At 33.8% G+C, this 13,039-nt stretch overlaps 1 pseudogene; it reads right to left on the minus strand.

Annotated features, from left to right (window-relative positions):
• The window catches only part of LOC102879007, a 24,265-nt pseudogene extending 13,682 nt beyond the window's left edge, over window positions 1-10,583 (minus strand).
• Window positions 10,584-13,039: the final 2,456 nt, after the last annotated feature.

The following is a 13,039-nucleotide window of genomic DNA, read 5'->3' on the forward strand; positions in this document are numbered from 1 at the left end:
GTTAAAGAAGAAATCTTTGGAAAAATTGGCCAGAACTTTGAAATAATCTAAATTAAAATACAATCTACTAAAATTTGTGAGATGTGATGAAAGCAATGCTTAGAAATAAATGTATAGCTGTGAACACCTGTATTTTAAAACAATCTCAAATCAATAACATAGCTTTTCAACTTAAGAAATTGAAAACACAAGCAAACTAAGCCTAAAGCAAACAAAATAAAACAAAACAAAAGCAAAAATAAGAAATAAAAGCAAAAATAAAAAAGGCGAACAAAATAAATAAAAGAAATACATGAAAAAGAGAATAAAAAAGAGAAATCAACGCTAAAAATTGCTATTTTGAAAGTATCAACAATATTTACAAAACTTTAGCAAGACTGATCAAGAATAAAAAGAGAAAACAACTACTAAAATCAGAAAACAAAGGACATGACTACAGAACTTACAGAAAAAAATAACTAGTCATATAAGGGAGTACTCTGAAACTTGAAAAACAACAAATTAAATAACCTAAATGAAATCGACATATTCTTAGTATGATTCAAACTACTGAACTGCTACAAGAAGAAATAGAAAATTAGAATAACCATTCAACTGTAGAGATTGAATCAGTAGTTAAAGAACTTACTATAAAGAAAAGCCCAGGGCCAGATGGCTTCACTGGTGAATTCTACCAAACATTTAAAGAAGACCTGATACCAGTCCTTCTCAAGCTTTTTTAAAAAAAGAGAGAGGTGGGAACACTTTTAGATTATTCTACGAGACCAGCATTACTATGATATCAAAGCCAGATAAAGACATCACAAGAAAACTACAGACCAATATAATTTATGAATATAAATGCAAAAATCCTCAACAAAGTATTTTTAAACCAAATAAAGCAATATATAGAATAGTCTAAAAACTCTGGCCCTGTTGGGCCAGTCTTCCAGCTAAAAACTCCTTCAGGTTCAGTTTATTTGGGATTATCTTAATTTCTCCTTTATTTTTGAAGGATAATTTTGTCAGATATAGAATCCTTGATTTTTATTTTTTCATCACTTTAGCTATGTCATCTCACTGAATTCTGACCACCATAGCTTTTTTTTTTAAATTAGAAGTTGACAGTTATTCTTTATTGAGGATTCTTTGTATGAGATGAGTCAATTCTATCTTGTTGATTTAAAAGTTTTCTCTTCTTTTTTCATTCATAAACAGTTTGGTTATAATGTATCTTGGTTTGGATAACTTTGTATTTATCCTACAGGAAATTTACTGAGCTTCTTGAATGTGAATATTCATGTCTTTTATCAAATTTGAGACGTTTTGGCCATTATTTCTTCTAATATTCTTTCTTCCCCTCTCAGGATTTCATCTTCTTCTGGGAGTCCAAATTTGCGTATGTTGATACACTCGATAGTGTCCTGCAGTCTCTTAGGCCCTGTTTATTATTTTTTGCTTTCTCATTATAATTTAAATATTTTACTAATCTCTATTTGTATAAACATCATTCTTTTGATTTTCTTTAGTTCTTTGTTCATAATTTATTTTCTTTCAGGTTATTTAAGATAGTTGACTTAAAGTCTTTGTATAATCAGTTCAATGTCTGTGTTTCTTCAGGTTCAGTTTCTGTTTATTTATTTACTTTTACTTTTTTACAGGACATATATTCTTGTTTTTTTTTCTTGCCTCACAATTTTTTTGTTGAAAACTGGAGATTTTGCATAATATTGTAACTGTGGAAATCAGATTATTCCCTTTATTCAGGATTTTTATTGTTGTTGCTTGCTGAAAGTTGTAGTAGTTTGATTAGTGGCTTTTTGAACTATTTTGGAAAAGACTGCATTCTATGTTCTGTATGGTCTATAAAATCTCTGTTCCTTTAGCTCGTGATTACCTAGTAGTTTGAAAGATTTCCTTATATTCCTTGAGAAAGGAAGGAAGGAGGGAAGGAATGAAGGAAGGAAGGAAGGAAGCAAGGAAGGAAGGAAGGAACGAACGAACGAAGGAACGAAGGAACGAAGGAATGAAGAAGGAAAAAGCAAAGCAAAGCAAGGCAAGAAAAGAAAAAAAAAAAAACATGTCTTTACAGATTGGTTCTGTGTTGGGGCGCTCTTTCAGTGTTTAGCCAGACACTTTATAATAATGCTTTAGACTTCACGTTTTGGTTTCCCTGAGCTGAAAGATAAACCCAAGTTACTAAAAATAAAAATAAAAGTGGGGACCTTACTACTGGTTCTACAGAAATAAATACGATTATGAGAAGTACTATGAACAATGATATTGCAAGAACAAAACAAACAAATTTAATAAATTGGACAATAATAGAAACACATAACCTGCCAAGACTGAATTATGATAAAAATAGAAAATTTGAATATACCTATATTAGTAAGGAGATTGAATCAGTAATCAAAATCTCCCCGAAAAGCAATGCCCCGGACCAGATGGATTCACTAGTAAATTCTACCAAAAGTTTAAAGAATAATTAGCACCAATGCTTTTGAAACTTTTCTAAACAATTGAAGAGGTGAAAGGACTTCCTCACTTATTCTCTGAGGCTAATATTATATTAATACCAATACCCAAGAGAGACACTACAAAAAAACACAGACTAATATCCCTTATAAATATTGATGCAAAAATTCTCAAAAAATTTCTAAAAACTGATTTAGGAAGCATATTAAAAGAATTATACAGTAAGACAAGTGAGATATATTACTGGATTGCAAAAAGGGTTCGACATATGACAGTCAGTCAATGTAACATTAACAAAATCAATAAAAAAAATGCATAATCATCTTAATTGATACAGAAAAAGCATTCGATAATATACAACACCTTTCCATGATAAAAGCATTTAACAAACTAGGAATAGAAGAAAACTTATTTAAAATAATAAAAGCTATATAAGAAAACCACACTGCTACTGAAAAACTTTCTCCTAAGATCAGAAACAATACAAAGATGTCTCCTTTTGCCAATTCTCTTCAACAGAGTACTTGAAGTTTTAACCAGAACAATTAGGCAAGAAGAGGAAATAAAAGGAATCCAATTTTGTAAAAAAATAAGTAAAATTATCACCGTTTGCATGATATAATCTTATAGGTAGAAACTATAACTATTCCACACAAAACTGTCAAAACTAATGAACAATTTTAGAAAAATTTCATGATCCAAAATTGACACGCAAAATTTAATTGTGCTCCTATGCATTAACAATAAACAATCTGAAAGAAAATAAGAAAACAACTTAATTTGCAATAACATCAAAAGGAATAAAATACTTAAGACTACATTTAACTAAGGAGGTGAAAAACATGTATACTGGAAACTACAAAATATTTCTGGAGGAAATTAAAGAAGACATAAATAAAAAGAAAGACATCCCAGATTTGTGGAATAAAGATCTTAATACTGTTAAGATGTAAATTCTACACAATGCAAACTACAGATTCCATATGATTTATTTTCTTTCAATGTTACATTTGTTTTGTAGAAATAGAAGAATCCAACCTAAAGTTCATAGGGAATTTCAAGGGATCCCAAATAACCAAAATAATCCTGAAAATGAACCAAGTTGGAAGTCTCACACTTCACTGATTCCAAAATTTATTACAAAACTACAGTAAGCAAAATAGCATGGCACTGACATAAAGACAGACATATATACCAATTAAACAAAATAAAGACTCTAGACATAAATCCTCACATATGTAGTGAAATAATTTTCAATAAGAGAGCCAAGACTGTTCTATGAGGAAAGGATTGTCTATAGTATGGAACATAATATCCGCATGCAAAAGATTGAAGTTGGACCTTTACCTTAGACCATATACAAAAATGAACTCAAATTGGGTCAAAGGCTAACATAGGAGCTAAAATGATAAAATAGAAGAAAACAGAAAGAAAACTTCAAGACATTGGATTTGGCAGTGATTTCTTGGATATAACACCAAAAGCACAGACAACAAAAGAAAAATAGATAAATTGTACTTCATCAAAATAAAAAATTTTGTGTATGAAAGAACTTTATCAACCGAGTAAAAAGGCAACATGTATGTTGGAAGAAAATATTAACAAATCATACAGCTGACAAGGAATTAATATCCGGGATATATAAAGAATTCCTGCAACTAAAAAAATAAATCTGATTTTAAAATGGGCAAGGAACTTGAATAGACATTTATATAAAAAGGATATACAAATGTCCAATAAACACATGAAAATATGTTCAACATCTCTAAACATAAGGGAAATACAAATCAGAATCACAAGTTTCCAAATATTAGCTCACACTCATTAGAATGGCTATTATTAAAATCAGAACAAAACAGGAAGTAACAAGTATTGGTGAGGAAGAGGAAAAATTGGAACCCTTCTGCAATGCTGGTGGAAATGTAAAATGGTGCAGCTGCTGTGGAAAACATAAAGGCAGTTCCTCAAAAATTTAAACAGAATTACCATATGATTTAACAATTTCTCTTCTGGATATATACCAAGAAGAATTGAAAGCAGATCCTTGGACAGTATAGTTTTTTTTTTTTTTTTAAATTAGCTTCAAGTATAGAGTACATCGGTTAGATGTCTATATAGTTCATAAAATGATCCCCACAATTGCTCCCTCCCTCCCCTGGCCCTCAACCTAGCCAACATACTAATGCTAACTGCATTCTCTATGCCATGCTCCCCCTCTCTGTGACCATCTAGCAACTACTAATTGGTACCTCTTTAACCTATCACCCCATTCTCCCAGCCTCCCACCCCACTCCCCTCTGTCCATCAACAAATTGTCCACTATATTTGTGAGTTCGTTTTCGATTAGTTTGTTCTTTCTGTTCCTTACATTCTAAATATAAGTGAAATCATATGGTATTTATATTTCTCTATCTGACTTATTTCACTCAGCATAATAACCTCTAGGTCCATCCATGTTGTTTCAAATGGTATTATTTCATTTTTTAATGGTTGAGTAATATTCCATTGTATATATGAACCATGATTTCTTTTTCTAATCGAATCATCTGTTGATGGGCATTTAGTTTGCTTCCATATTGTGGCTATTGCAAATTGTGCTGCCATAAATATTGGTGTGCATAGATCTTTATGAATTATTGTTTTGGTTTTCTTTGGATAAATACCCAGAAGTGCAACTGCTGGGTCAAAAGGTATCTCTATTTTTAATTTTTGGAAAGGCATTTATACTATTTTCCATAGTGGCTGTACCAATTTGCAATACCACCAACAATGTACAAGGGTTCCTTTTTTTGACATCTTTCACAACACTTGTTTTTTTATTTTATTGATGATAGACATTCTGAAAGGAATGAGTTGGTATCTCATTGTGCTTTTACTTTGCATTTCTCTGATGATTAGTGACCTTGAGCATCTTTTCATATGTCTCTTAGCCATCTGTATTTCCTATTTGGAGAAGTATCTGTTCAGATCTTCTGCCCACTTTTTAGTTGGATTGTTTGTTTTTTTCCTGTTGAGTTGTTTGACTTTATATATTTTGGATATTAACCTCTAATCAGATACATCATTAGTGAATATCTTCTCCCAATAAATCAGTTGTCTTTTTGTTCTGTTGATGTTTTCCTTTGCTGTACAAAAACTTACTGCCTATGATTTCTTCTAGAAGTTTTATGGTTTTGGGTCTTACATTTAAGTCTTTAATCTATTTTGAGTTTATTCTTGTATACAGTGTAAGAAGGTGGTTCAGTTTCTTTTTCTGTTGCATGTATCTGTCCAATTTCCCCAACACCATTTATCGAAGAGGCTATCTTTATCCCATTGTATATTCTTACCTCCTTTATTATATATTGAGGGAGCATATAGGCATGGATTTATTTCTGGGATCTTTATTCTGTTTCATTAATCAATGTATCTATTTTTATGCTAGTACCATACTGTAGCTTTGTAGTATCGTTTGATAACAAGTAGTATGATACTTTCAACTTTGTTCTTCTTTCTCAAGATTGCCATGGCTTCATATAAATTTTAGGATTATCTGTTCTAGCTCTCTGAAAAATGCATTGGTATTTTGATAGGGATTGCATTGAATCTATAGATTGCTTTGCATACTATGGCCATTTTAATGATATGAGCATGGTATATGCTTCCAATCATTATTATCTTCTTCAATTTTTTTGAAATGACATAATTTTCTGAAATCAGGTCTTTTACCTCCTTAAATAATTTGATTCCCAGGTACTTTATAGTTTTCAATGCAATTATAAATGGAATTGTCTTCATAATTTCTCTTTTGGAAAGTTCATCTTTGGTGTATAAAAATTCCACAAACTTTTGAATATTTATTTTGTAACCTGCTAATTTATTGAATTCATTGATCAATTCTAACAGTTTTTCGGTGGAATCTTTAGGGTTCTCTATATATAATATCATGTCCTAGGCAAATAACGAGAGTTTTACTTCTTCTTTTCCAATTTGAATGTATTTTATTTCTCTTTCTTATCTTATTACTGTAGCTAAGACTTCCAATGCAATGAAGAGGAATGGTGAAAGCAGAAATCCTTGTCTTGTTCCTGATCTTAAGGAAAATGCTTTTAGCCTTTCTGCATTGAGTATGACGTTAGCTGTAGGTTTGTCATATATTGCCTTTATTATGTTTAGGCATGTTCCTTCTATTCCAACTTTGCTGAGAGTTTTTAACCATAAATGGATGACGGTTTTTGTTGAATACTTTTTCTGTATCTATTGATATGATCATATGGTTTTTATCTTTTGATTTGGTAATGTGGTATATCACATTATTTGATTTGCAGTTATATTTGCAGTTATTTGCAGAACCAAACTTTCATCCCAGGAATAAATCCGACTTGATCATGGTGTATGATATTTTTAATGTATTGCTGAATTCGGTTTGCTAATATTTTGTTGAGTATTTTTGCGTCAATGTTCATAAGAGATATTAGTCTTTAGTTTTCTTTTTTGTAATGTCTTTGTCTGGTTTTGGAATCAAGGTAATGGTGTCCTCATAAAAGGAGTTAGGGAGCCTTCCTTCTTCTTACATTTTTTTGGAATACTTTGAGAAGAATAGGTGATAATTCTTCTTTGAATATTTTATAAAATTTACCTATGAAGACATCTGGTCCAGGACTTTTGATTTTTGGGAGACTTTTGATTAACTATTCTATTTCATTGGTGGTAATTGGTTGGTTCAAATTTTCTGTTTCTTCTTGACTCATTCTTGGGACATTGTGTATTTCTAGGAATGTGTCCATTTCTTCCAGGTTGTCCAATTTGTTCGCTTATAATTGTTCATAGTATTTCCTTATGATCCATTGTGTCTGTGGAGTTCATTGTTATTTTTGCTCTTTCATTTCTGATTTTATTTGAGTCCTCTCTCTTTTTTCCTTGACGAATCTGGCTAAGAGTATGTCAATTTTGTTTATCCTTTCAATAAACCAACTCTTGGTTTAATTAATCTTTTGCTTTGTTTTTCTAGACTCTATTTCATTTATTTCTGCTCTGGTCTTTATTATTTTCTTCCTTCTATTCACTTTGGGCTTTGTTTGCTGTTCTTTTTCTAGTTCTTTTAAGTGTAAGTTTAGATCGTTTATTTGAGCTTTTTCTTGTTTCTTGAGGTAGGCCTATATTGCTACGAATTTCACTCTTCTGACTGCTTTCGCTGTGTTCCATAAATTTTGAGTCACTGTGTTTTCATTTTCATTTGTTTCTAGGTATCTTTTGATTTTTTCCTTGATCTCATTAATAACCCATTCATTGTTTAGTAGCATGCTATTTAGCTTCTATGTGTTTGTGTATTTTCCAGGTTTTTTTCTGGTAGTTGATTTCTAGTTTCATAAAATTGTGATCAGAGAAGATGGTTAATATGATTTTAGTCTTCTTAAATTTATTGAGACTTGCTTTGTGTCCTAACATGTAGTCTATCCTAGAAAATGTTCCATGTGCACTTGAGAAGAATGTATATTTTTGCTGCTTTGGAGTAAAATGCTCTGAAAATATCTATTAAAGTGATCTGGTCTAGTGTGCCTTTTAGGCTCATTGTTTCCTTTTTGACTCTTTCCTGAAAGATCTGTCCACTGGTGTCAATGGGGTGTTAAAGTCTCCTACTATGAGTTTATTACTGTTGATCTCTCCTTTTATGTCAGTCAATAACTGCTTTATGCATGTGAGTGCTCCAACGTTGGGTGTATATATGTTTACTAGAGTTATGTCCTCTTGATTTATTGATCCCTTTATTATTATGTAATGCCCTTTTTTGTTTCTTATTATAATTTTTGTTTTAAAGTCTATTTTATCTGATATAAGTATTGCTACCCCAGCTTTTTTTTTCTCATTTCCGTTAGCGTGAAAAATCTTTTTCCATCCCTTTATTTTCAATCTGTGAGTGTCATTTGATCTGAAGTGAGTCTCTCGAAGACAGCATACACATGAGTCTTGTTTTCTTATCGATTTAGTTACCCTATGTCTTTTGATTGGAGCATTTAATCCATTTACATTTAAAGTGATTACTGATAGGTACATTGTTACTGTCATTTTATTATTCATATTTGTTATTTCTATTTTCTTTTTTATCCCTTCTCCTTTTACAGAAGTCCCTTAACATTTCTTATAATACTGGCTTGTTGGTAATGAATTCTTTAAGCTTTTTCCTGTGTGGGATGCTCTTTATCTCATCTTCCTTTTTAATCAAAAGCCTTGTTGGGTAGAGTGTTTGTGGTTGTAGATTCTCGTTTTTCATAACTTTGAATATTTTTTGCCATTCCCTTCTGGCCTGCAAAGATTCTATTAAAAAATCAGCAGATATTCTCATGGGGTTACCCTTGTAAGTAACTAGCTGCCGTTCTCTTGCTGCTTTTAAGATTCTATCTTTGTTTTTGACCTTTGGCATTTTAATTATGATGTGTCTTTGTGTAGATCTGTTTGAATTCCTCTTGTTTGGGACTCTTTGTGCTTCCTGAACTGGTATGTCTAATTCCTTTGCCAGGTTAAGGAAGTTTTCTGACATTATGTCTTCAAATAGATTCTCAATTCCTTGCCCTATTTCTTCTCTTTCAGGTACTCCTATGATCTGGATATTTTTATGCTTCATATTGTCTCTGAGGTCTCTTAAACTATCCTAATTTAAAAAAAAAATTCTTTTTTTCTTTTTGGTGTTCTGATTGGGTATATTCTGTTACCTTGTCTTCCAATTTGCTGATTTCATCTTCTGTTTCGTATAATCTACTATTGAATCCTTCTAGTGCATTCTTCATTTCAGTTATTATAGTCTTCATTTCTGTCTAGTTCTTTTCTATGGCTTCTATGTCCTTTTTTATGCTTACTATCTCTCTATTGAGGTTCTCATTGTGCTCATCCATTCTCCCATATAAGTTCATTGAGCATCTTATAACCATTATTTTGAACTCTGTTTCTGGTAGGTTGCTTGACTCTATTTTGTTCAGCTTGTTTTTTGGCGTTTTCTCCTGTTGTTTCATTTGTGACACGTTTCTTTGTTTTATTTTATTAGCCTCTCTGTGTTAGCTTCTATGTGTCAGGAATATTTGTTTTGTCTTTCGGACTTGGCCAGATTGCCTAATGTGGAAGGTGTCCTGTGTGACCCAGTGTTGCACGCTCCCTGATTCCCTACGCCAGGGGCTCTGGACGTGATCTTAGTGTGAGTTATGTGTGATCTTCTGTTGTTGCCAAGTCTTTATTGTTGTTAATATATCAGTGGATGGGATTAACACTCAGGCTGAATAATTGTGGTAATTGGCTACACTCACAGGTTAAGTGTTGCTATATGGGGGCTGACCTCACTGTGTGCGATTTGCCCTATCAGACATATGTACTTGTTGAAACTACCCTTTGTGTGTACCACTATTGGGACTAGTCAGGAATCGCTTCATTGTGGTCTGGTGCCAGCCTCCAGATGTGTTGGTTTTGTGGCCCTTTGTGAGGGGCTTCCCCATAGACCAAGGTCAGCCACTGCTTTTGATTGCTTAGGGATACCTGGTGGGAACTACAAAGCTATCCATAGATGGTTGTTGCCTATGCTGGATCTATAGGTAAGTGGGAGAGACAACGTTGTAGGCAGTGGTTGGTTATCCCTCTGTCACTGACCTGTGGCAGATTATCACAGGTACCAGTGTTCCTGAAGGCCTGACACTGCCTGTCAGTTGCCTGTAAGTCTCTGAAACTGGATGATCCTCTGGGTGGTATGTGTGCTGACCCTATCTCAGAAATGGGGCTCACAGTGCTGGCTGCCAGCTGTGAATGCTTAGCCCTGAATTGGAACAGGGCCTGTCAGCCATCCAGTAATAAAAGCCCCGGGCAATCTACAGGTTGAGTGGGGCTGGCTGATTCCCTCTGGCCAGAGCTTCCTACTGGCTCTGTGGGAAGGGTCTGCATTGGCAAGCTTGTTCCATCTGTAGATTGCCAGGTAGAGAGGTCAGACTAAGGTACAATGGTGACTGCCCTTCCAGCCCTCATTCTGGCTCCAGGTGATGCAGTCTTTCTCAGAATGAATCCCACGTGAGCCTCTGACCCACCTTCGGTATCCTGGATGAGCTTCCACAGGTCTGAAAGCCTGTGCGCTGGTCCTTCAAAGGAGCATCTAGGGTTTCGTTCTCGCCCATACGGCCAGAATCTTCGCTGGTTTTTACAGTCTAAGTCATAGGAATCTCCTCCTCCCTGGGCTAGGACCCTGGGCTGGGGAGCCCTCAAATGAGACCAGGACCCCCTCTCCTTCAGGAGAGCCTCTGCAGCCTTGCTCTCCCTCCTGGTGTTCCTCTACTATCCATGGGTGCGGGTCTAGCCCAATTCACGACTTTGCCCCTCCTACTGGCTTTAATGTGGCTCCTTTATATTTTCAGATGTAGGTGTTACCATCAGCTTGACTTCCATTGATTCTCCATGTTGATTATTTTATAATTTGGTTGTAATTTCAATGCAGACCTGGGAGGAGACTAACAATGATTTAACTAGTCCACTGTCTTCCTCCACCTCCTCCTCAGACAGTATAGTTTTATACCCATGCCCATGGCAGCACTATTCACAATAACCAAAAAGTACAAGTAGGTAAATGGATAAATAAAAAGTGGTATATGCATACAGTGGAATATTATTTTGACTTTAAAGAAAAGAAATTATAATACATGTTATAGCATGGATGAACCTTGAAGACATTATGCAAAGTAAAATAAACTAGTCATAAAAAGGAAAACATCTATGATTTCTCTTATGATTAGATACCTAGAGTAGTCGAATGCATTGAAACAGAAAGTATAATGGTTCTTTCCAGGACAGAGGTTAGTGGAAATGGGGGAGGTATTTTTTAATAGGTATGAAGTGTCTTGGAAGATGAAAAAATTATGAAGATTGGTGCCATTGATAGTTATACAACAATGTGAGTGTACTTAATGTCTCTGAACTGCACACTTGAAAATAGTTAAAATGGTTAATTTTATGTTATGTATATTTACCACAATAAAAAATTAAATTCAACATGGATGAACCTTAAGAACATTTTCTTAAGTGAAATAAGCCAGATATGAGGCAACTATTATCTGATTTAACTTACATGAGTGCTGATGTAAGAACATCCAAATCTGTAAATAGCTTTATAAAAATGTATTTAAGCTAAAGGGAGAATACACCTAGTTTGCAGCTACTTTTTTTTTTTTTTTTGCATTTAGAATTAAGGAAGGAGCATAAGGAAGATTACATGAAAGGGGGAGAAAGCAAGGCAGGGAATAGATTACAGGATAGTTAACAAGATTATGTGCTCTCTTGAGGGTGATTTTGTTTCAGGGGATGTCTGAAAAGAGACATTTCAAAGATGTGTTAATACAGATGCACAGAAACAATGGACAGGTTTTACTTAGATAAACATTTTACTAAAAAAGTTATATGTCTCAGGCATGAGTGTCCACCATGTCCTACCCAGCTAGGAATTTATGATCAGATCACCATGTGAAGTTATTTTCGGTAGAACCCCATTTTTGTCTACATATGGAACCTAGATCAGTAAAATTCATGGAGACAGAACATAGACTAGTGATTACCAGGGCCTGGTTAAGGAATGATGGAGAGTTATTGTTTAATGGGTATGGAGTTTCAATTTGGGAAAATGAAAAATTTCCGAAAATGAATGTGGTGATGGTTGCACTGATTTATACACTTAAAAATAGTTAAAATGGAGAAACCTGATGAAGTGTCTCCAGATATCTCCCCTTGAAACAACATTAAGCTGAATATCTAAAACTCAACAAAAACCACCCAAACTGCCCACTCGCATATCTGGAGAATGTATAAACAGCTGTTTTAAGATGAAAAGCTCTGTAAATATCAGTTATGTTCAGTTGGTCATAAAGTGTCATTTAAGTATTTTAATTCCGTATTGATTTTCTGTTTGGATGATCTGTCCATATCTGACTGTGGGATATTTAGGTCCCCTACTATGATAGTGTTTTGGTCTGTTTCTCCTTTTAGTTCCGTTAGTAATTGCTTTGTATATTTTGGGGCTCCCTGAATGAGAGCATAGATATTAATATGTATTATGTCTTCTTGGTGTATGATACCCTTTATCATCATGAATTGTCCCTTAGTATCTTTCTTTAGCATTTTTTATTTTGAAGTCTACTTTGTCCGATATTAGTACTGCTACTCCCGCTTTTTTCTAAATGCCATTTGCTTGAAATATCATTTTTCACCCTTTTACTTTGAGTCTATATTTGTCTTTGGATCTGAGATGTGTCTCCTGGAGGCAGCGTATGGTTGGGTTTTGTTTTTTGATCCATGCTGAAACTCTGTGTCTTTTTATTGGTGAGTTCATTCCATTTACATTTAGGGTGATTATTGAAATATGAGGTTTTACTGTAGCCATTTTATCTTTTGCTTTCTGGTAGCTTGGTGTTTCCATTACTTCCTTGTCCTTGTGTTTCTGTTTTTTGTTTGTTTGTTTGATTGTTTTGGCTGGCTTTTGTGGATTTTCCCTCTGGTCCTTCTTGTTTTATGTTACATACTTCAGTTCTGAATCTTTGGTGTGTGGTTACTATTACGAATGTGTAGAGGATAGTTATATATATATATG

Source organism: Pteropus alecto, unplaced genomic scaffold, assembly GCF_000325575.1.
Source record: "Pteropus alecto unplaced genomic scaffold, ASM32557v1 scaffold207, whole genome shotgun sequence".
Taxonomy (NCBI): domain Eukaryota; kingdom Metazoa; phylum Chordata; class Mammalia; order Chiroptera; family Pteropodidae; genus Pteropus; species Pteropus alecto.